General features: G+C 50.6%; 1 protein-coding gene across 1 annotated transcript in view; it reads left to right on the top strand.

Moving 5' to 3' along the window:
* The first annotated feature begins 1,047 nt into the window (after positions 1-1,047).
* YPEL2 (yippee like 2) overlaps positions 1,048-22,427 on the top strand; it is a 57,796-nt gene continuing 36,416 nt past the window's right edge. The window contains exon 1 of the mRNA XM_041001568.1: positions 1,048-1,231. The gene's annotated coding sequence lies outside the window, so the exon portion shown is untranslated. The remainder of the gene's footprint in view (positions 1,232-22,427) is intronic.

Raw genomic sequence — 22,427 nt, 5'->3', positions numbered from 1 at the left:
TTTCGGTGGCAGTGGGACTGGCTTCATGCTCCACTGGGTCACGTGTGATCACGGATTAGAACTTGGTTCGCCAAAGTATCTTCTGAAGACAGCTGAATGGGAGTGCAGGGTGAAACTTTGCGTCAGGTGGAGGCATGAGTTGATGCCCCAGCAGTGGGCAGCTGCACCCCTTGAAGCATACCCCCATCCCCAGCCAGTTTCCTTTTGAGCAATGGCAGAACGTCAGCCAGCTCTGCTCTCTCCTCTGGCCCCTGGTCACGGCCCTCATGTCTTTATCACACTGACCTGTTTTCCTGCTGGGAGACTCTACCCCACTCCACCCACCTGGTACCTCCCTGGATTTCCTGTCTGCCCTGAGCTTATTTTGTAACCTCCTCTTAAGGGCACCACCCTACTGACCCTTCTATCCTCAGCTCCCTTTAAAGGAAGAAGCAATGGTAGTGGAGCTGGAGGCTGGGAGAGGCTTGTCCGAAGGCCCCTTTCCTACTCTAAGGACCTAGAAGAATGGGATATGTGTGTGTGTGTGTGTTGGGGGAGGGTGTCCTGCTTCTGAGCAGAGCAGAGCTGGGCCCCTGGTACGGGCGCAATCCTGCAGATTCCAACTGTCCTGGAGCCTGCAGGGCATTTCTGAACTGAAACTGTGCGTTGGGGACAGCTTCAGGTGCAGGGGTGCTCTCCTAGGTGCTCCAAGCAGCAGGGCCACACACCCCCACCCTCCCAGGTCTGGGAATCCCAGGTTGGATCTGAGAACAGACACCACCCCTCCCCCAGTCCCCATAAGCTGCTTTCTCCCCGGCGCTGCGCCCTCACCCCCTTTTCTCCTTGCCCCTCTCTATAGCCAGTGCTGAGCCCGGGCGCTCGCCCCTCTCCACGCACCCGAGCCTCGAGCCCCGGCCAAGGCACAGAGGTGGGGGTGGGAGGCAGGCCGACAGGAGGGCGGAGTTTCGTCCTTCGTTGATTGGCTCCAGGCGAATGGGCTGCGGCCGTCCCTGGCCAACCCGCGGCGTGTTGCTAGGTGCTGAGCCGAGGGGATAGGCGCGGGGGCGCGTCCGTCACGGGGCAGCCCCCGGCCCGGACTCGGAGGGATGCGGAGTGGCGGCCGCGGCAGTGGCGGAGACTGTAGCTTTAAGGGCGCGCCGGTAGCCCGCGCTGCAGCCGGGCCGAGCTTCGTAGCCGCGCACTCCAGTGGAGCCGAGCCTGGCGCGGGCCGGACGGGACAGCCTGCTGCCGGGTGAGTGAGCCGGGCGCGCAGACAGCCGGCGGGCGGGCAGGCGCGCGGGGGCGTGGGGCGCGCTGGCAGCGCGGGCTCCTGGCGTTCGCTTGGGACACTGGGCCCGGAGCGCCACGGGCCCGGCTCCTGCGGGGGCGCGCGGTGTCCTGCGGGGCTGTGGCGAGGCCCGCGTGGGGTCCCCGTGGGCGCGGGTAGCGAGCGGCGGCCACGTGACCGGTTTGTTTACAAACACTGCCGGGCCCCAGCGGCGACTCTGGGAGGCCCCGAGGCGCGGGGGTCCTGGGACTGGGCGAGGGGCCCAACAAGTGCGCCAGCGGAGTTCAGCGCAGGGGACTGGGCACCGGGTAGCCAGCCGCCTCTCCGCAGTTCATGCACTTACGGTTGGGCAAGCGTGGGGGCTTCTGGTGTTTGTGTCCCCCGTGCGCACTGCGCCTTCCAGGGAGACCTGGGGTCTGGAGTCCTGCCTGTGGGGACAGGGAGCACTCGAAACTCCCGGGAGCGCTTCACCAGCCCCGCTGGGGAAGCCGCGGCCGAGTTCCTGCCTGTCGGTTCCTGGCACCTTCCCGGTGCCCTTGCTATGGGGGTGGGCGCGAGTCGCTCCTGCCAGGCGAAACGTGGGGGCCTCTCCAGCGAGGACATCTCGGGTGCCTCGAGGCCGATTTCCTCCCCAAACTCCCGCCCATCGCCTTGTTCCATTGTTGGGTGGGCTTTTCTCCATCTGAGCAGTGGGGACACCTGTTCTTTGGGACTTCTTGCCCCAGGCGTACCATCACCTCTGATTTCACTATTGGCTTCAAGACATTCAATGGGTAAAAAGCCAAGCGAGATGGTGATTGTGCCCCGTTTCTCTGCCTGTCGTGTAACTGGCTCTTCCATAGTCCCGCGGAACTACTTCTGAGCTTTGCTAGCGTTTTTGGCTTTGGGGCCTCCTTGTTTGCTGTCCTTGTAAGGAGTGGGGTGGGAGGAGGGGCACGTGTGTCCTCCCTTTCAGTGAATCCAAATGCCGACCAGACAGCCAGCTACTCAGCCTGGGTGCTCTTCTTTGCATGATATACAAGATGGGGCACTGGAGACAAGGGGGGAGTTGGCCACTTCCCTGGACCCCACTTCCCCTGGCTGTGCAGTGGTGCTTGCTGCTCTTAGCTCTAGCTTCACAGAGCCATCACAGAGCCCAGGATCTGTGAGTTTGAATTCCCCCAACCCTCCCCGGGGGGGACCCAGAGCAGTAGTCCTGCCTCCATGGGAGGGAGAGTACCTGCAAGGCCTTTCCCCAGAAGCAGCCTGGGGCCACCATGGCCAGATCTTGCCTCTGCACCAGCCCTGACTCCAACTCCCTGACAGGCCCTGGGCTGGGAGTGGAGGGAGGTCTTCTTGCATCTTTTTTTTCCTCAGATGGGCTTTTCCTTATCAGTTAAGGATTTGATGACAGCAGTTCTTGGATCTGTTTTGATATCTCTGTGGCTGGGGGGAGGGGGGAAATGGAAAACAAACATCTTGGGCAAGAATAGGATTTTCTTTCTTTCACACTTGGAGTGGAATCCACAGTTGGGAATGTGCATGATGGGACCCAAACTGAAATGAATTCAGGGAAACAACAGTTAGTCCTTCTCACCTGACGGGTGCCATAATGACATTTTTTTTTTTCTACTTTATTAAGGAAAAAAAAAAAAAGGCTGGCCATGACCCATGAATTTGATTTCCTGATCAAACAGGTCATGACCCACAGTTTGAGAAATGTTGCTTTAGGGCAGAGGTCCTCCAGCTTAAGTATGTGGAGAAATGTTTAAAAATGTAGCCACACCAGCTCCTCTGGAGATGTTGGCTTTGGGCATATTTTTGCATTCTTTTAGTAGTCAGTGGCTCATGAAATTGCAGGTGACTGATAAGAAACCCCAACCATCGTGGGAACTGGGGCACATGAACATTGGAAGGTTGTGGAAGGTGTTAGCGGGGATGTGAAGTGCCACATCAGGTACGCAGTCCCAAGCCATTGAACAGCAGCTAATTGCACTGCGCTGGGCTTTGGAAAGTCTAAGGGCATGGTGTTAATTTTCAGTTGCTGTGTATCATTGGCTGTGAGAGATTGTCCTAACCCCATCCCAAACCTAACCCATTGGAGGGCTGTAGTTCGCTGCTCCGTGGCACTAGACCTTTCTAGGTATAGGGCTGGGGCGGGGGTGGGCGTGAGTAGTGCTGATGGGGTGCTGCACTGTTAACACTTCATGCATGAGGTGACTTTTCATTGTCCTGATTTCTAATGGGTTGGAGCAGTGATACAGTCATTGTGCCTGGGGGATTAACAGTTGGCTTGCAGAAGAAAAGGCTGATTTTGTTTCCTCTCTGGCTGCCTGGCCTTAGCCTAGGGGAAAGGCAGGGTGATGACTGCATTTTCATTTGTTGGTGGGGGAGGTAGGAGCTCCTTTATCATCCGTGGCTAATGAGAGATCCAAGTTCCCACACCTGTTTGTCTACCCTGGTCCTGGGAGGGCCCAGCTTGTGGGTACAGATGAGTCTCATTTGGTTTCTGATGCTGTTACCTCTATTTCCAAGCACACATGTATAAATGCATCCCAATATAGCCACATGGTAGGGTTCCCCTCAATTATTGTGTCCAAACATGCTGGTAGAAGAAATGGCTTTGAATTAATCACAGCTGCAATTAGCTTCAAAAAGGGCTCCAAGTTGTCCAAATTTAAATTAGACTAGGTCTTCTGTGCCAAAGGTGTGCCTTATATGGGAGCCCAACTGTAGGCTTGTCTAGATTATTTTTAATGTGTTCAGTGTGATCCAGGAGCTCATCCTCAGGTGGGCCTTTGGAAAGAAGGCAACACGAGGGTGACGAGGGATAGGATATCCTGGAAAGGAAAAGAGGGAAGAGATGCTCAAGTGAGATTCCAATAGAGGCTTGGGGTCAGTTCCCTTCCCACGTCATCTCAGCGTTTCCCGAGGCTTTGTCAATCCTCTGGTATAAAAGGGAAATGTGTGAAGCTGTGGGCAAAGAAGAAGCATCCTCTTAAAGTTTTGCTGACAGTGACAGAAAGCCAGCCAGGGCCTATAGGCAGGCTAAAGGGACTGTATTGTTTGTTTTCAGTGCTGCCTGCTGAGTATGGTCAGGTAGGCAGCTGGTTCAGGGTCACAAACTTGGAAGCCACTCCCCTATCACCACCTAGATGTTCCCTTTTACCACCTGTGATGCACACCTATCACCTGGAACCTGAAGGGGGTGTTGTGTAACTACTTCTCTCTCTCTCTCTCTCTCTCTCTCTCTCTCTCTCTTGCTTCTCATGGAAGACTCTGAGGACAGGGAATACCATGTCTCCTGTGTGTCTCGATTCCTCACCCTCTGTTCACTGCTTGGGCGGGACAGTGAAGATACTAATGCTAAGATGCCTTGTATCTAATGTGTGTACTTTTTTTGAAAAAAGATTTATTTATTTTATTACAAAGTCAGATATACAGAGAGGAGGAGAGTCAGAGAGGAAGATCTTTCGTTCCATGGTTCACTCCCCAAGTGAGCGCAACGGCTGATGCTATGCCAATCCGGAGCCAGGATCCAGGAACATCTTCTGGGTCTCCCACATGGGTGCAGGGTCCCAAGGCTTTGGCCATCCTTGACTGCTTTCCCAGGGTACAAGTAAGGAGCTGGGTGGGAAGTGGAGCTGCCGGGATTAGAACCAGCGCCCATATGGAATCCTGGGGCATTCAAGGCGAGGACTTTAGCCTCTAGGCCACGCCACTGGGCCCATGTGTGTAATTTTGAGAGTTCCTGGAGAGGTGAGGCCTAGCAATAATGGAATGTGGGCAGAGAAGCCAGGGAAAGATGAATGTCTACAGTTTTGTAAGTGTTATTTGTTGCATGTCTCTTAGGATAACTTGTTGGGGAAGCTGGGACATAGGTAATGACCATTTGTTCCTCTTGGGGTTTCAGTTGACTGGATTGCCAAATGGACTTGTGATTTTTCTGTTTTTAATGGGCCCTGTTATCACCAAGCTTGGTTAATAAAGACTCCTTAATAAACCTTAGACATGCCTGGCATGATCTCACTCGCACCTCCCCAACATGAGTTTATGTCAGGATTGCTCCTACTTGAATTTCCCTGACAACTGTGAATGTGGCTCTGGGAAAATTAAAATAAGAAGTCAGAGGAGCCACTCCGCCATTGTGGTTTGCCAGTGGCTTCCTCTTGCCTTGTTGCATTGGATCCATCCTCTTGGTATAGGGTGACCTGTCCCTTCACTAAGAGCTTATCCCACCTCACCTCCTATAGACCCTTCTGGCTTGTTTCTGATCCAGTGTAAAGGCAAAATTACATAAACAGACTCAAAGATCTTCCATACACTGGTTTATTCCCCAAGTGACTATAATGGCTGGAGCTGAGCTGTGCGAAGCCAGGAGCCAGGAGCTTCTTCCAGTTCTCTCACATGGATGCAGGGTCCCAAGGCTTTGGGTTATCCTCTGCTTTCCCAGGCCACAAGCAGGGAGCTGGCTGGGAAGTGGAGCAGCTGGGATAAGGAACCGGTGTCGGCACCCGTATGGCATGCTAGCACCTGCAGGATGAGGATTAGCCAGTTGATCTGCTGTGCTTTATTTCGCAGGGTTTCTAAAACATGCCAGGCTTGCTTTAAATACAGGACTTTTCTGCAGGTACTTCTTTTTCCCAGGATGCCTTTCCTCCAAATCTTAGTACCAGTTGCATCTCAGAGAACCCCTCCCAGTCAGGTATCTAGATCAGTTCCTCCCCTCCATGCCCCTTGCCATCTCTTAATCCCCGCCATCTTTCTAAGTGTTTTAATACCATCTGGAAGTACACTGACTGACTACTCATTTTCTAGAACAGAAGTTTGAGAGCCCCTCTGATTTGCTGTCCATGACTGATTGAATGAATGAATGACCAAGCAAAAGAGCCCAGGTTCAGAGTTCCTAGGTAGGAAATAATAAATAATATAAAATGAATATAAAATAAATATAAAAATTATAAATATTTATTTAAATTTTTTAAAAAAGGATTGATTTATTTTTATTGGAAAGTCAAATATACAGAGAGAAGGAGAGACAAAAAAGATCTGTCCATTGGTTCCCTCCCCTAGTGGCCACAATGGCTGGAGCTGAGGTGATCTGAAGCCAGGATCTAGGAGCTTCTTTTGGGTCTCCCATATGGGAGCAGGGTCCCATGGCTTTAGGCCATCCTGTACTGCTTTCTCAGGCCAAAGCAGGGAGATGGAAGGGGAGTGGAGCAGCCGGATACATCCAGTGTCCCCCAGTGCATGCAAGGTGAGGATGTAGCCACTAGGCTATCATGCTGGGCCCAGTAACTTTGAGAGGAAGCGCTCCTCCACTTCTTGGGACAAGATAATACTCTAATTCTTTTAGCAGTTTCTTCCTTTTGCAGTATTTTCATCCTCCCCCCTTTTTTTCCTTATTGGTTGCCAAAGGCTGCTGGAGCTGCTCTTGTTAATAAACAGCTCTTTCCTCCCTCATTGACTTTATTCCCAGCCTTGCTGTTTTCTCCTGACAAACATTAGCCTTTCTATCAGTAATCACGGTTCATTAATAGCAGGAGGCTGTGAGTAGGACTAAGAGCCTGGGCTTTAGAATCAAAAGACCTGGATAATTAGCTCTGTGACCTTGGACAATCTATGAACATTCTCTAAATTTTGCTCCTTATTTGTAAAAATACGGGCCTAATAATAGTTCCTATCACCCAGGATTTATGGGAGGATTAAACGGGAAGGCGGTGGAAAGCAGGCACAGAGCCTGGCACACGAGAACAGGCTGTGAGGAACAGCGCTCTTGGTCCAAGTTGAATTCTGTTCTCAAACCAGTGGTTGGTGAAGAGGGCCCTTAAGGGAGGGGAAAGCTACCGCAGGTCCAGTCAGTGAGGACCAAAAACACTACTTACATGTAGGGGAATTAGGATGGAACTGAAATTGTCTGATGGCTGCTCCACTCCTAACGAACATTTGGCAGAAGTAATATCAGTAAGTGATTTTGGGGGGCACGTGGGCTACCTGTTCATTCCTCTGACCATTCTTGGTTTATCTTTGGCCGGGTCAGCTTGCCCTATTATCTCAGCGCCTGTAGGATTGTTCCTGCTGGGGCGAAGACAGCTGTGGCTGCACTCTGCTTTCGTGGCAGGATGCTGTCAGAAATAGCTTTATGTAACTTGTTACCAGAATTCTTTCAAGGGTTTAACATTGTCAGGAAGACTTGGGCTGCAACCTCACTCGGTGTTCCCTTTAAGAAGCTCATGGGAGAAATTCTTTTGGAACCTGGTGCCAGGAAAAGCTTTGGCTGGCCCATGGAATTGATATGCTTTTTCTTTGTGGACAATTGGAAATTTATAACTGCTCATATTTCTCTGGCTGCCAGGAAGTACAGAGCCAAAGTTGTGGCTTGATTTCGGTAACCATGTAGGTCTCTGCATCCAATTTTTTTTTTTCCAATGTTAACCTGGCAAATTTTTGTGTTCTCTAGTGATTATGTTATTTGAAAATCAGTTACAGAGAGAGAGGTATCTTCCTTCTACTGGGTCACTCCCCATTCACAGGCCGTTAGCAGGCAACTGGAGTCAAAGCAGAGCAGCCAGGACACAGGCCATCACCTTTAAATGGGCTTTACACTGCTACACCATGAGACCAGGCCCTTCACATTTTAGAGATGTGAATACTCGGGCGCAGACAGGTCAAAAGGACTTGTTTCAGATACTGTAAACCATACCTTTTGCTTCTCAGGCCAAAGGTTCTTCTACTGCTCATTCTGGAAGGATATGGACTCCTAAGCTGAACCCAAAGTAGGCTGTGACATCTCAGTACCAGGCCCAGTTTGCCTCCTCTCTGTTCTGGGAAGAGGAGGACTGTGTCGTAAGGTGCAATGCTGGAAGCCCCGTTCCCGTTGCCTGGTCGGGTCAGCATGGCACTGGCTCCCCTGTCCACTGTGCTCCTGGGCAGCTGTTCCTCTTCTCCCTCTCCTCATAGTCGCGCCCCCTCCCCCGCCTTTTTTTTTTTTTTTAACTTTTATTTTCATTGGAAAGGCAAATTTACAGAGAGGAGAGATTAAGATCCCTCATGCACTTGTTCACTCCCCAGGTGGCCACAGTAGCTGGAGCTCAGCTGATCCAGAGCCAGGAGTTTCCTCCAGGTCTCCCACGCGGGTGCAGGGTCCCAAGGCTTTGGGCCGTCCTCTGCTGCTTTCCCAGGCCACAGGCAGGGAGCTGGCTGGGAAGTGGAGCAGCTGGGACATCACAAACCAGTAACTCCTGTGGGATGCTGATGCTTGAAGGGAGAGTTGAGTCATTGCGCTGGGCCCTCTGCCTCATTGTCTTGATCATGTGTGGGGTCCAAACTCAGGGGCTTGAGATCTGAATATGCATTGTTAGCTCTGAATGAAGTTGGCCTGAATGCCTTGAGTTCACTGGTCTGCTTCTTGCTGGACTGGGAAGGCGCTTGGTCTGCCAGGGGCCGGTGGCGTTCCCTGAAGCTCAGACAGGATCTCCTGGGAGTGAAGGGAGACAGTGTAATGATACCAAAGAAAGTGGCTTTGTTTTTATCCCTCCTGAGCAATTCAGTTGTAGGAACTACTGACCTTCTTGGTGATTTATTCATGTTTTCTTTTTCCTTCTTCTTTTTAAGATTTATTTATTTATTTTTATTGGAAAGTCAGATTTACAGAAAAAATTTTCATCCACTGTTCAGAGTGGTCACAACAATCAGACCTGAGCCGATCTTAAGCCAGGAGCCAGGAGCTTCCTATTGGTCTCCCATGTGGGTGCAGAGTCCCAAGGCTTTCAGCTGTCCTCTACTGCTTTTGCAGGCCACATGCAGGGAGCTGGAAGGGAAGTGGAGCAGCCAGGATATGAATTGGCACCTGTATGGGATCCCTACACATGCAGGGTGAGGATTTACCCACTAGGCTACTGTGCCAATCCACATTTTGTTTTCTTGAGGAGTTCTGTCTAGGAGTGCTGTTCCTGGGACCAGGAGCCTGGGCTTGGAATGATATTCCCATTCCTAGTATGAGCTAGAGAAAAGAAAACTCTGGCCAGAAACTGAAGCTTAACCTTTGCTTTGTTTTATTTTCTCAGAGAATGATTGCTGAACAAATGATAAGGCCCCTGGATGTGAAAGATGAGTCAAGATGTGAACCCTGCCCCTAAAAAGCATAGGCTTTTTTTTTTTTTTTTTAATGAAGAGTTATTTATTTGAAAGGCAGAGTTAGAGAGAGAGAGAGAGATCTTCCATCTGCTGGGTCACTCCCCTGAGGGGCTTCTGCCTGGGGTCCTTTGCTTGGGTTGCCATTGCCGTACTTAAGAGCAGCTCTCTGGACATGGGCTGTGTCTTTCACAGGGCATTGAGGGACATGGAGATGTGAGGTTTTCTGTTGTCTTAAACTTTATTTATTTTTTACTGGAAAGACAGATCTACACAGAGAAGGTGATATAAAGGTCTTCCATGCACTGATTTACTCCCCAAATGGCTGCAACAGCCGGAGCTGAGCCAGTCTGAAGCCAGGAACCTGGATCCTCTTCCAGCTCTCCCATGCGGGTGCAGGATTCCAAGGCCTTGGGCCATCCTTCTGTGTTTCTAAGCCACAGGCAGGGAACTGGATTGGAAGTGGAGTAGCCACAAAATGAACCAGCGCTCAAATGGGATCCCAGCGTCTGAAGGGGGAAAATTAGCCAATTGAGCCAATGTGCAAGGCGCTAGGACTATGAGCTTTAATCCATGGTATGTGTCACAGGGACCCTTGAATGCCAGACTGTAGGGCTTCTCAGAGCTGCCTGCCGCCAGCATTCCCGGGCTTTTCCACAGGCCTGCAAAGGCAGAATTTTGAGGCTGGGAAATCCATTATAAAAACAAACAAATAGTGAGACTCCCCACCCCCTCCAAAACACATGCCCCCCTCGGCTGCAGGTCGGAAGGCTGGAAACCCCCCGAGTGGCGGCTGGTCTCTTGGCAGAAGCCCGAGGATCCTTGCCCTTTGATCCCCTTCCCCCAGTTCTATTTTTGCCTCTTGCCTTTTGTTTGTGTCACTGAGTGTGTGTCATCTATTGTGTCCGTCTCCTCTTTATCTCTTCGTTGACCGCTTTGGTCTTTCTGAGGGGGTCCCTCTCCAAGTTGACCTGCTGCCGGATGGACCATAAGGTAGAAGGAATTCTCTTTGCATGGTTGCCCGTTAACAGTATGAACACGGTGCTACGTAAACTGGAGATTGGGCTTTTAGTTAGCTAATGTGATTCTGGTAGCTGTTAATTTGTTTCTTCTGGAATTTGAGGAAAACAGTTATCCCCATACTTAACTGCAGCCTTCAAGCTAATTATAACCTCCCCCTCTATTAAACAGAGTGGGAAACTAGCTTCTCCCTGTGCGTCATCTGTTGTCCAAACCCTTTCCTCATTGGTTTTCATGTAGAAGCACTGAGCTTACCCTGAGAGTCTAAAGGGCAGGGTTTTTTTTTTTTTTTAAATTAATTTATTTATGATTGGAAAGTCAAATATACAGGGAGGAGAAGAGACAGAGGAAGATCTTCCGTCCGATGATTCACTCCCCAAGTGGCTGCAGTGGCTGGTGCTGCGCTGATCCGAAGTCAGGAGCCAGGAGCCTCTTCTGGGTCTCCCATGTGAATGCAGAAACCCAAGGCTTTGGGCTGACTGCTTTCCCAGGCCACTAGCAGGGAGCTGGATGGGAAGTGGAGCAGACTGGCCAGGATTAGAGCCAGGGCCCGTATGGGATCCCAGCACAAGCAAGGCGAGGACTTCAGCTGTTACACTACGCTATCGCACCAGGCCCTGAAGGGTGTTTTAAAAGAACTTGACCTCTTTGTGTTGTGATCTCTTTGCTTGGAGGCCCCTCCTGCTCTCTTTGAAGCCTTGGAGGGGTTTGAGACCCAAGATGTACCCCTGCTTTTCTGATGAGTCTGGGTAGGAAGGATCCACTGGGGATGCGGTAGCAGGTGGGGATTTCAATCTTGGTTTTGTTTCTTTCTGGATGACCTTGGGGAAATTGTTATCTTTGTGCTTTTTCCCCCATCTGGGAAGCAGGTCATCATAATGCCTGCCGTGCCGAGTGTCGGGGGGATTGTGATGAGGCACATCTAGCCTTCGACCCTTCGTGGACACATAATGGGCAGTTAGTACATGACAGAATCCGGTAGTCTCGTTGGTGGCTGCTTCTGGGCCTTCTATCCTCCTTCCCCCTCCTCTCACTTTCCTGGAACCAGCACTCATTGAGTTGTCTTCCTGGGCATGTGGTGCAAGGCTGGGGGCTAGGGACCAGGGGTGATTAACCAACCAGATGTGGTCTTGGGCAAGGATAGCTCACCGTCTGCTGGGAAGACTGAGCCGTACACAACTGATGCTCTGGGACTTCGGAAGTTCTGCAAGAAGAACTATGTTTCTGTCTTTGGGATGCCAGGCCTGAGAGGAAGAGAGGCTTTTGAGTTTTTACCCAAGCCAGTCTTCCATTTCCGCCCGAAGACGACATCCAGGAGTCTGCTGTGCATCCCGTGGCCTCAGGCTCTACTTTGGCAAACGGCACTGCTAGACAATATAATAATTCCCAGAACAAAACACGCTTCTCTCAGGGCTCCCGACAGCTGACGCATCGGGCAGATGGTCATCTCTTGAGACCACCTCTTCCCTTTGATTGCTTTTGAGTTTTAAAAAGTTGTTTCCAAACCCCAGTTGCAGAAAGACAGGGAGCCCAGCCACTGATGTCGAATTCGGGACTTCTGGGAACTGGGAGATGGAAGTGAGAAAGCCAAAGGCATGCTTACAGCTGAGCAACAGGATTGTATTGGCAGATTTGGAAGGGATGGTTTATAGCTAATTGGGGCCCCAGTTAAGCCTTGGGGGATGAGCAGTTAAAGAGAAATCAAGGTCACATGGTGGTGTCCCAAGTTCAAGTTTATTCAGCAGAGGTGGAGTATGGGCAATGCAGATGACAATCAAATAATTGCTTCCGTAAAGGGAGAACTACAACTGTGAAGAGCGTGTCAAGCTGAGGGCCTACTTGGTGGGTACTGGAGGGCCCTTGGCACAGGAGCTTCTGAAGAGAGCCCAATTCATTTACCCTATTTTCCAAGACCTTTTTTTCCCCCTTGATTTTCTAAATGATGATTTTTTTTTTTTTTCATTCTAGTTCAAGTGCAGCCCTTTCTGGGTGAAATGGATCAGATCCCGCTCTGGGGCATGGACCTTGGGAAACATCTACTTTACTTGACATTATCTTAGCAGGATCAAATACAAGGGAAAGGATCAATATGGCCAGGGGCTGGAGGATAGGGCCGGCTGGTCCTCTCCCGTGCTGCGGAGGCAGCCTAGGGTTCCTGTCCTTCCTGGTCTCGCTCCCTTGGTGCTGCCTGGAGCAGAAGCTCAGCAGATTACCCTGGGAGTGGACTTCTAGTTTGAAAGTGGGGGCTTAGAAGTGCTTTCCAGCTTGGGGAGGGTCACTTAGGAAGCACCAGGGCAGAACCACAGCTAGGTCTGAAACCATTCGATGTGTGTGGCGAGGCTTGTCTGAGCTGTGGCTGCACAGCGTTGAGTTCCAGACACCATGTGCTAGCTCAGGCAAACTGGTATAACAGGAGTTTACCAGCTTTTTGAGTGTAGTGGAGCATTAAAATGGTGCATTAGTCCCATGCAATACCTAGAATTAGAGATCCTGAGTGGATTGGGTAGTGGCTATTCTAGGGGTTAACAGGGAGCTGACTGGGCAGGGAAGATGGGCTTCAACATTGCAGGCAGCTGATTCAACTTGGAGAGGTACAAGGCCCTTAGTGACTGAGCTGGGCCTGTGGGGTTGAGAGTTGGGCGAGGAGGTGATGAGAGGATAAAGAGGAGCAAACTCGAACTTTTGGAGCCACCTGAGGGGCTGGGCGACGTCCTATAGGCTGCTAGGAAACCACTGGAGGTTTTGAAACACGATGCAATCAGATTGTGTTGTATAAATAGAATTCTAGAATGGACTGGGAGAGGCAAGAGCTAGTCAGCAAGACCTGTTAGTGGGAGAGGATGATTTTACACTGTGTGGCTGGTTGGAGGGATGCAGGGATGGGGCGAGAGGGTGGACCACAGAAGCAGACTCAACTGTCAGAGGGACAGATGGCAGTGCTGTGGAAGGGGTAAAAGGGATCTGCTGCTTGGGCAGCCAGGCACTCAAGGAAATAAATGAAATTGGGTGAAGGTGATGGGAACCAGGAGCAGGGGGAAAGGGAATGTTGGGCTGCAGATGTTTGTGGTCTGAAGTGCCCTCCTGGGAGCCCCGTGCAAGGTGTGCTTTAGAAGGGGCTTGAGGGCCAGTAGATGAGGATGGTCAGGGGAGCAGGTATTCTGAGGTGGGTGGAGGAGGTGCTCCAAGAAGGAGTATAGCTGGGGAGACGGAGGCTGTTAGAGAGGTGGCGGAGACCCCACAGAAGCTGGCACAGCCCATCAGAGAACTTTAGGGAAAACAGCCAGAAGCAGCACCAGGGCCAGACAATGTGAGCATTGTAAAGCATTTGGACTTGGTATGTTGGAGGCTGGTGGTGATAAATGATGTTCATGAAGCATGGCCAGAAGGCCCTATAGCTGGCTCGATCCGAGAAAGAATATCATGGGACCTGCCAGGCATTCAGAAATCTGTATTCTTGACCGGCTCTGATCTGACTGCCTATCAAATAATTTGCTTTATTTAGTAAGCACATCGGTGTCTTCTAAGCCGTCTGTTTTCATGGAGCAACACTCCAAGAGATAATTTTCAGGATGGTAGCATGGTGGCAACTCCTGAGGTATTTTATTCCCTGGATTGCTGGTCACCCATAAGGAGGCACTTCTGTCAGAAAAATCTGTGTTTCGGGATTTATTTTGCATATTTTAAAAAGTTACGAAGAGAGAAGGAGAGAAGTCTACCATCCACTCCCCAAATGGCTGTACTGGCCAGGGCTGGACCAGACTGAAGCCAAGAGCCAGGAGCTTTTTCTGGGTCTCCTCTATGGGTGCAGGGGCCCAGATGCTTGGGCCATTTTCTGCTGCTTTCCTAGGCACATTAGTGGGAAGCTAGAAGGGAAGTGGAGCATCCAGTTCTTTAAGTGGTGCTGACATGACATTCTGGCACCTATTGCACTGACCCCCAAATCTGTGTCTTGAACAACTGAGATACTTTTGTTTAATAGGAAATGTAAACCTTGTATGCCTTGCAAGACAAACAGCTTCATTCTGGTTACTTAGGGGGCTCAGATTTGCAGTTGAACTTTGGTAGTTATTCAGCAACTTAACAGTATCTGTTTCTGTGCCTGAAGTCTCCCTTTACTGTTAATCTTTCTCTACTTACCCCGATCTCATCATTTACTTTTAATTTGTGCTGTGTATGTTTCTGTAAATCACCGTGAATCATTTATGGAATCATTATGGAAGGGGGAGTTATATAAGAAAGAAGGGCACCTTGGATGAGGTTTAGCCATGTGTCCTTAGTAAGCTGTCTCCTTGTGGTTTGAGTTATTTTTTATTGCGATTTTAGGAGGCTGGCATTGTGGTGCAATGGGTTAAACTGTCTGTCTCTAGCACTGTGGCGTCCTGTGGGAATGCCAACTCCAGTCTTGACTGCTCTGCTCCTGATCTAGCTGCTTGCCATTGAGGCTGGAAAAGCAGCAGATGCCCTAGTCGCTTTTCAGCTTTTTGACCAAGATCAAGTGTAGGAGATGTCTCAAGTCCTTGGGTCCCTGCTAGCCATGTGGGAGGCCAGGATGGAGTTCAAGACCTCCACTAGGCTGCTCCTGGCTTTGGCCTACCCCAACCCTGGCCATTGTGGCCATTTAGAGAGTGAATCTGCAAAGGGAAAGCTTTCATCTCTACCCCTCCCCATCTCCTATAACTGCCTTTCTAGTAAAAGAAAATAGCTCTTATATACATTTTTGGGTTAAGAGACAACTTGAGTATCAACTTTTTTTTAAGCTATTGGAAAGTCATATATACACAGAGAGACAGAGGAAGATCTGTCTGCTGATTCACTCCCCAGGAGGGCACAACGGCTGGAGCTGAGCTGATTGGAAGCCAGGAGCCTGTAGCCTCTTCTGGGTATCCCACGTGGGTGTAGGAACCCAAGGCTTTGGGCCGTCTTCTACTGCTTTCCCAAGTCACAGCAGGGAGCTGGATGGGAAGCGGTGTCACTGGGATTAGACTGGCACTCACATGGGATCCCGGGGCATTCAAGGCGAGGACTTAAGCCACTAGGCTACCATGCTGGGCCCTGAATATCAACTTCTTAGGCAGCTAGTAACATGGTCTGTTACCATGCAGTAAAAAGCAGGTCAGCTTCAGTTTTGGAGACCTTCCCATGCAGGTCTCCTACCAGACGTGGGCCTTATGCAGAGACTTCCCCAGATAGAGTGTTAAGCTAAGGAACACTCAGCAAACTGTGCCAGTGACAGACCCTGCGAGGCTGGCAAGTTCTGGGACCTCACAGAAAGCAAGGCCTTCACATGGTGAAGATTGATAGATGGGTGCTCTGCCCTAGGGCAGGCCTGAGCTGCCAGACATCTTTGCAACACGGAGTCAGGACTTGAGGGCTGAGGAAATCTTAGAGAGCCCGTGGGATTAGCAGCTGACAGCTGACCCCTGCCTTGCAGGTCAGGCCTGTGACCCTGGTTGAGAGGCATGCATGGTTTCATTTATGGGGGAAGAGTGACTTCTTGCTTATCCAGGCTATTTCTTATTATTGGGTGGATTTGAAGCCCGCTTCCTAGCCCCATAGCTGTAAAAGGCACCTGTAATAGGATCACATCGATTTCTCTGTGTATCTCGCCCTTCTGCCTCACAGCAGTTGTGATGGGGACTTTCCAGAGCTGTAAGCAGCATCCCATCCTGGGATGAATGGAGTCAGCTCAGACCACAGGGGGAGCTTTGGCAGTGCACTATGTGGTGGAGTAGCTTGTTCAGAATGACAGCAATCATATCAGGTCCCTGGCTGAACCATTGCTCAAGTAAGCCACAGCGTCCTTTTAAATGGATTAGTCTGGGCCCTCCCCTGGCCACCGTGCATCAGCCTGGGGGACAGGAGCGCCATTCCTTTTAGTCTTGTGAATCAGCATGACTTCTGCCCTTGGCCTCCCTTTCTGGTAAGGACGAATATAGCAGTCAAGGCTATTGATCCCTCATCGTGTTCCAGGTGCAGTGTTCTGTTCTTGGGTGATCTCATCTGGCTCTTTTTGAAAGGTAGGCATGGTCGCAAGTTGCCTTTCAGGCAGATTGCTTACCGGTAATGCAGCTGATGAAAAGAACCAAGACTTGAGTCCTAGTCCCTCACCCTCTTAGCCTGGGGTTCTGGGTATCTTCTGGTCTGGGGTCAGGACAGGGAAGGAGAGTGGCTCCTCTGGGACAAAGGTTTCCCATAACCATCCTGTTTCTGCCTGACTCCCAGACGCGGCACTGGCTCTTCTCCCTTGCACTGCCACACCTGGATGGTCACCAATGAGTGCTTCCCTTGCTCCTCAGGACCTCTGTCCTCACAGGGGGTATGAAGTCCTCTTCAGGCTTATCCCTTAGCTGCAGGTTCGTTCATTCCCTAAATGACTGCACTGCTGGGTTGCAAGAGGCTTGAAGAGTCCTGAAGCGAATGAGCACTTGGGTCTGGGGAGGTGGCTTTGATCATCACTACTGTTCTGGTTCCCCCGTCCCCCGTCCCACCAACCCTATAGTACATGTTGGCAGGAAGCTGCAGAGCCAGGATTTGAACCCTGGTGGCCGGCTGTGAGAGGCAGGCATCCTATGGCATCTTGCCCTCTAGAGAAAATACCATCCCCCCAGAACCAATGAACCAACCTAGAGTCAGACGTGTAAAGAAAGGTGTGGATGCCAGTAACAAGCCTTAGATTAACATCCAGAATTTAGAAAATCAACTGTGACCCAGAAGAACTGTGGTTTTCCTGGCCGTGTTAAGCGTGGCCTCCGAGTGGAAGTTACGTGCAGTAGGCTGTGAGGATCCAGAGTAACTCTGCCTCCTCCTTTTAGAGGGAGAAAGGACAGGATGCCTGTGTCAGGATGTGTACCTGTTCAGGTGGGTGAGAAGCCCAGGGGACAGCCCCACGAGAAGCAGGTAGAGTTCAGTTCTGTGTTGGTGTTAAGCCTACTACATGTGCCATGTGCTGCGGAGCTCAAGGGGTGTAAGGATGACCCCACCATGGGCCCTGCTGTTGGAACTTATCCTTGATAGATGATTCTGAGGCAGGACTAGATGATTTTAGTTTCGCCAGGAGGGTAAGGAACATAGGAGGCACCACTGAGTCCCATGCTGAGGGTACATTGGAGCTGAGTGTTTTAAAAATTAGTATTTAAAAAGTATTTTAAAAGATTTATTTATGGGCCCGGCGCGGTGGCGCAAGTGGTTAAAGGTCCTCGCCTTGCACGCCCGGGATCCCATATGGATGCCAGTTCTATCCCCAGCAGCCCCGCTTCCCTTCCAGCTCCCTGCCTGTGGCCTGGGAAAGCAGTCGAGGACGGCCCAAAGCTTTGGGACCCTGCACCCGCGTGGGAGACCCGGAAGAGGCTCCTGGCTTCAGATCGGCATAGCATCGGCCGTTGCACTCACTTGGGGAGTGAATCATCGGACGGAAGATCTTCCTCTCTGTCTCTCCTCTCTGTATATCTGCCTTTCAATAAAAATAAATAAATCTTTTTTTATTATTTTTATTATTTCTTTTATTGGCCACAATGGCTGGTGCTGAGCCGATCCAAAGCCAGGAGCCTGAAGCTTCTTCCGGGTCTCTCAGGCGGATGTAGGGTCCCAAGGCTTTGGACCATCCTTTACTGCTTTCCCAGGCTGCAAGCAGGGAGCTGGATGGGAAGTGGGGCTGCCGGGATTAGAACTGAGCCCATTTAGAGAGGAAGAGAGACTGCCAGCTGGAGGGGAGAGACTAGAGTGAAAGTATGTGGGAGCACTCCTGTCTGCTGTGTTACTCCCTAAATGCCCACAGCAGCTGGTGTTGAAGCTGGGAGCCGGGTATTGTATCTGCTTCCCATTTGGGCAGCTGGAACCAAAATACTTGAGTCATCATTGCTCCTGCCCAGAAGCTGCATTTTCAGGAAGCTGGAGTCAGAAATTATAAGTGAGTGGTTTTATTTTTTGTTTTTCTTTATTTGAAAGTCAGTTTACAGAGAGACAGAAAGACCTTCCACCCCCTGGTTCACTGTCGAGATGGTCGCAGTGATGAGGCTGTAGGACCAAGCTAGGACCCAAGAGCTTCATCTGGATCTTCCACGTGGGTGTGTGGGCACAAGCACTCAGGCCATCCTCTATTGCTTTTCCAGGTCATTAGCAGGGCACTAGATCAGAAGTGGGGCAGCTAGGAAATGAACCGGCATCCACATGGGATGCAGGTGCTGCCGGTGGAAGGTTTACTTGCTGTGCCACAATGCTGGTTCCAGTACATGGGTATTGAACTGAGGAAAGCACAGGTAAATTATTTGTACTGGGTCCCACGGCTGGTGAACATCAGCTGGGTTTTGGGACAACTTCCAGGGCCTCTTAGCCGCTGTGTCGTACCACTGTGTTTGCTTGGTAAACAACTGATGGAAAACCAGGGGTAAGAGCAAAGCAGGGTGGGTAGGCCAGCGATGCTTACCCTGGGGCTGCTGGGAGCCTGACTGACTACTAAAGAAGCCACATCAACACCAGCACACATTGCTGCTCGGCCTTTTGACTAAGATCAAGTGTAACACCAACATGTGCCCATGATACCCCCAACGTGACCACCGTGTTGTCCCACCTGGAAAAGGGAACCCAGGGCTTGGAGAGGTGTTGGTTGTCTCCATGGTACCCCAAAACAGATCAAAGGGCCCTGGTGGAAAGGGCAGGCCTGATCCCCCTAGGACAAACTGGTCACACACACAAGCACCTCATTCAGTGTGAATAAGAGAACGATAAGAAGTAAGGTCATCTCAAGTGGGTCCCAAGCAAATGGCTGTCTGAACTCTCAGACCCCGTTTTCCTTTCCTTTTGTTTTTAAAGCATCGGCCTTGTGTAGATCTCAGGATTCTTGGGCCATCCCCTGTGATATCTGCAGCAACCCAGAGTGGGTGGGTTTGAGACTGGCAAGCCCAGGTGTGGGAGGCTGAGGAACTTGGCAAAGTCACCTGCCTTGAACAGATTGGGAACCGGTTTGTGTGACTCTGGGGCCCACTTGTCTCATGGTCCTCACCTCCTCTGCATCACAGTCCACCTTGGACACCACAATAGAGAGGCACAGCTTCAGGTCAGCCGGCTTCTGTGTGGGAAGCAGTGGCCTTCATCTCCAGGGGGCCCATTTCTGGAGTTCTGTGGCCATGAATAATGGCTTGGTCTTGCTTCCATCTACCTCTTGTCCCCAGTTCCTTCAGCATTAGCTAAAGCATCCATACCTGCTATCCTTCATCCTGCTGGCTCCCAGAAGGTTCTGTTTTTGGGTTCCCACTGTGGCGTTTTTGCCTTCCATAGAAGAGGCCTGGCTGGCAGGTGGGCCAACCGCACTTGGCGGGTGCTCCCTGAGCTTTTGGCTCTTACATTGGTGTGTCTCAGATCTTTGTTTTTAATCATAATATTTCACATTTTTTCTTCTCATGCCAATCAGCAGGAACCAGTTGGGGTTGGTAGCAAATCTTCCTTTAATTTCCACCGGCCTGGATTATTAGTTCACTTAAAACGGTGTTGAATTTGTACATGTGCCCCAAGGCTTTTAAATATCAAGCTCATTTGATTGTTGTTGGAAATCAATTTGTACGCCACAGTATGCTCAATGAGCTGGACACTTGAGGTCCTGTGGTCTCTGTGGCCCATTAGCAGGGATCAAAGTTCTACAGCCCCACACTTTTCATTTCTTCCCTTAAAACACCTCCACTTGTTTCGTTTGCCTTGCTGAGGCTCCACTGGAAGTATCTCTTGAAGGTGGCAGTCCTGGGGCAACAAGAGCCCCGCTCTCCTCACTGAGCCCACTCCTTTCCCTCTCCTGATCACCTTCCAGGGCTGTGCACTCCCCTGACCCCCTTAGTTTCTTCTGGCTTGTCCTGTCCTGTCAACCTGTCCCACGTGAAGTTGGTCTTTTTTCTTACTTTTTTGAAGAGTGTTTTTCCATTATTTGTGGTTTTTTTTTTTTTAACTTTATTTGAAAGAGTAAAAGAGAAGAGAGATGGAGATCTTGCATCTGCTGGTTCTCTCCCCAGATGGCTGCAATGGGCAGGGCTGGGTCAGGCAGAAGTTAGGAGCCTGAAACTCCCATCAGGGTGTCCCATGGGGGCGTAAGAGTCCTAGAATTTGGGCTGTCATCCAATGCTTTTCTCGGTGAATCAGCAGGGAGCTGGATCAGAAGTCGAACAGCTGGGACTTGATCCTGGCAGGTGTCACAGGCAGTGGCTTAACTACTGCACCATAGCATCTGCCCCTCTATTATTATTATTATTTAAAATATTTATTTGAAAGACAGAATTACAGAGAGAGATGGAGAGACAGAGAGGGAAGGAGATCTTTCATCTGCTTGTTCTATCTCCAAATGGCAAAAATGGATGGGGCTGGGCTAGGCCAAAGCCGGGGAGTCTGGAGCACCAGTCCAATCTCCCTCCTGGATAGCAGGGACCCAAGCATTTGGGCCATCTTCCACTGCTTCCCAGGAGCATTAGCTGGGACTGGATCAGCAGTGGAGCTGCTGGGACTCTGGTTTCTCATGGGAAATTGGCATCACAGGTGGCTGCTTCTCATATGGGATGCTTGCATCACAACCGTTGCACCACTATAGCTGCCCCAGGATTCATTTTCAGCAAACTGCTTTTCCTCTCCTTTCCCCTTGAGTCATCTATTTAGGAGACCTGTGAGTTCTTGGCCAAGAGTGAGGGGAGCGTTGTGACCTTGTGCTGGCAAAGCCCCATACCTCTTGGTTCTGCAGGGCTTTTCCTCACCAGAACCCCAAGGATGTTGCTTGGATGGCGGGGTTTTCCCTTGGGTGTTGAAGTTCAGGGCTGTAGTGAAATGTGTTCATGGGCACATGTTTGTCTGTGACACCCACCCTGGAGACAGAAGACCACCACTTTTGGCATGGAAAGTAGCTTGGAATAAGTTCAGAGATTCAGATTAGAAGCTGGGCAGACACAGAAACCTCCCTGTCTGTTAACTTTTTTTGAGTTTGTTACAGATGAGAAGTGAGAGAAGAAATAACTGCTCTGAGGAAATGCATCATGGAGCAGCTGTTTTCACGTGCAAGAAAGCAGATTTTGTGACTGTTCTGTCAAGCTGGCCTAGCAGCCAGCAGCCTCGTTCCCCTTCCATCTCTTGCTGTGTAGGACACACAAGGTTTGAGTGCTCCTTGCCCTCCCCATTGGGCAGTGAGGGCTGGGACCCCAAGAAACCTTCTCTGCTCATGTTCTCTGACTTTCCTTGTTTTATCTCACTCCCTTACCACCCCTTCCTTTGTTGGACATTCTGTCCTCAGAGTGGGACCTGAGTGTCCTATGATACTTTTTGCCACTGCTAACCTTGTGCAACAACTGTATTGGTTTGGTTTTTTTTGTGGGCTGTGCTACCCAGAGTGTGTCCAGGGAGTGCTGAAAGGGTTTTGGATCCTGACCCCCTCCTTGGTGCCTGTTGGGGCCCAACCTAGCTCCAAGGAGAAGCCGAGGCAGTTAACTTTTCTTCTGCCTATTATTCAAGTGCTTCCTAAATTTTCCGCTTATCTGACTTCACATCTTTAAAAAGGAGCCATGGAATCCTAAGTAGGAAAGACGCTATGCTTTGCCCCCATTGGCCTCGGTGCTGTCCATAACCAGATATGTATTGTATTTTTGGTCCCTGTGTCCTTTGGGTCCTGGGTGGTCTTCTAGGCTCAGGACTGCAGAAAGGGACCCTCTGTCACTGCCTGTAAGTGGTAATGAGCTCTGTGGTCCTCTAGTCCCCCATGGCAGGTGGAGGTGTTGGTTGGGGCAGAAGATGCTGTCATGGGAAGGATGCCAAGGAGAAGGGTGGCTTCGCTTCTGGAGATTTGTTTCCAGACAGATTCAGAAGAAAAAGTGGACTGTGACTTGCAGGCTTTCAATATCCAGATAGGTCTAAGACAGAATCCAGCAAGGAAGATCTTACACCATCTCCTTCCTCATGTCCCTGAACCATTTTATCTCCAAAGCATGTCACAGTTGCTAGTAAACATCCATGGCTTTCCTGAGAGGCAGGCAGGTAGGAGCATCACCCGTCTGGTGAAGCCCAGGGATAG

The sequence above is a fragment of the Ochotona curzoniae genome, unplaced genomic scaffold (genome assembly GCF_017591425.1).
Source record: "Ochotona curzoniae isolate NIBS_2020 unplaced genomic scaffold, NIBS_Ocur_1.0 scaffold_2453, whole genome shotgun sequence".
Taxonomy (NCBI): Eukaryota; Metazoa; Chordata; class Mammalia; order Lagomorpha; family Ochotonidae; genus Ochotona; species Ochotona curzoniae.
This window is presented reverse-complemented; position numbering and strand designations above follow the sequence as displayed.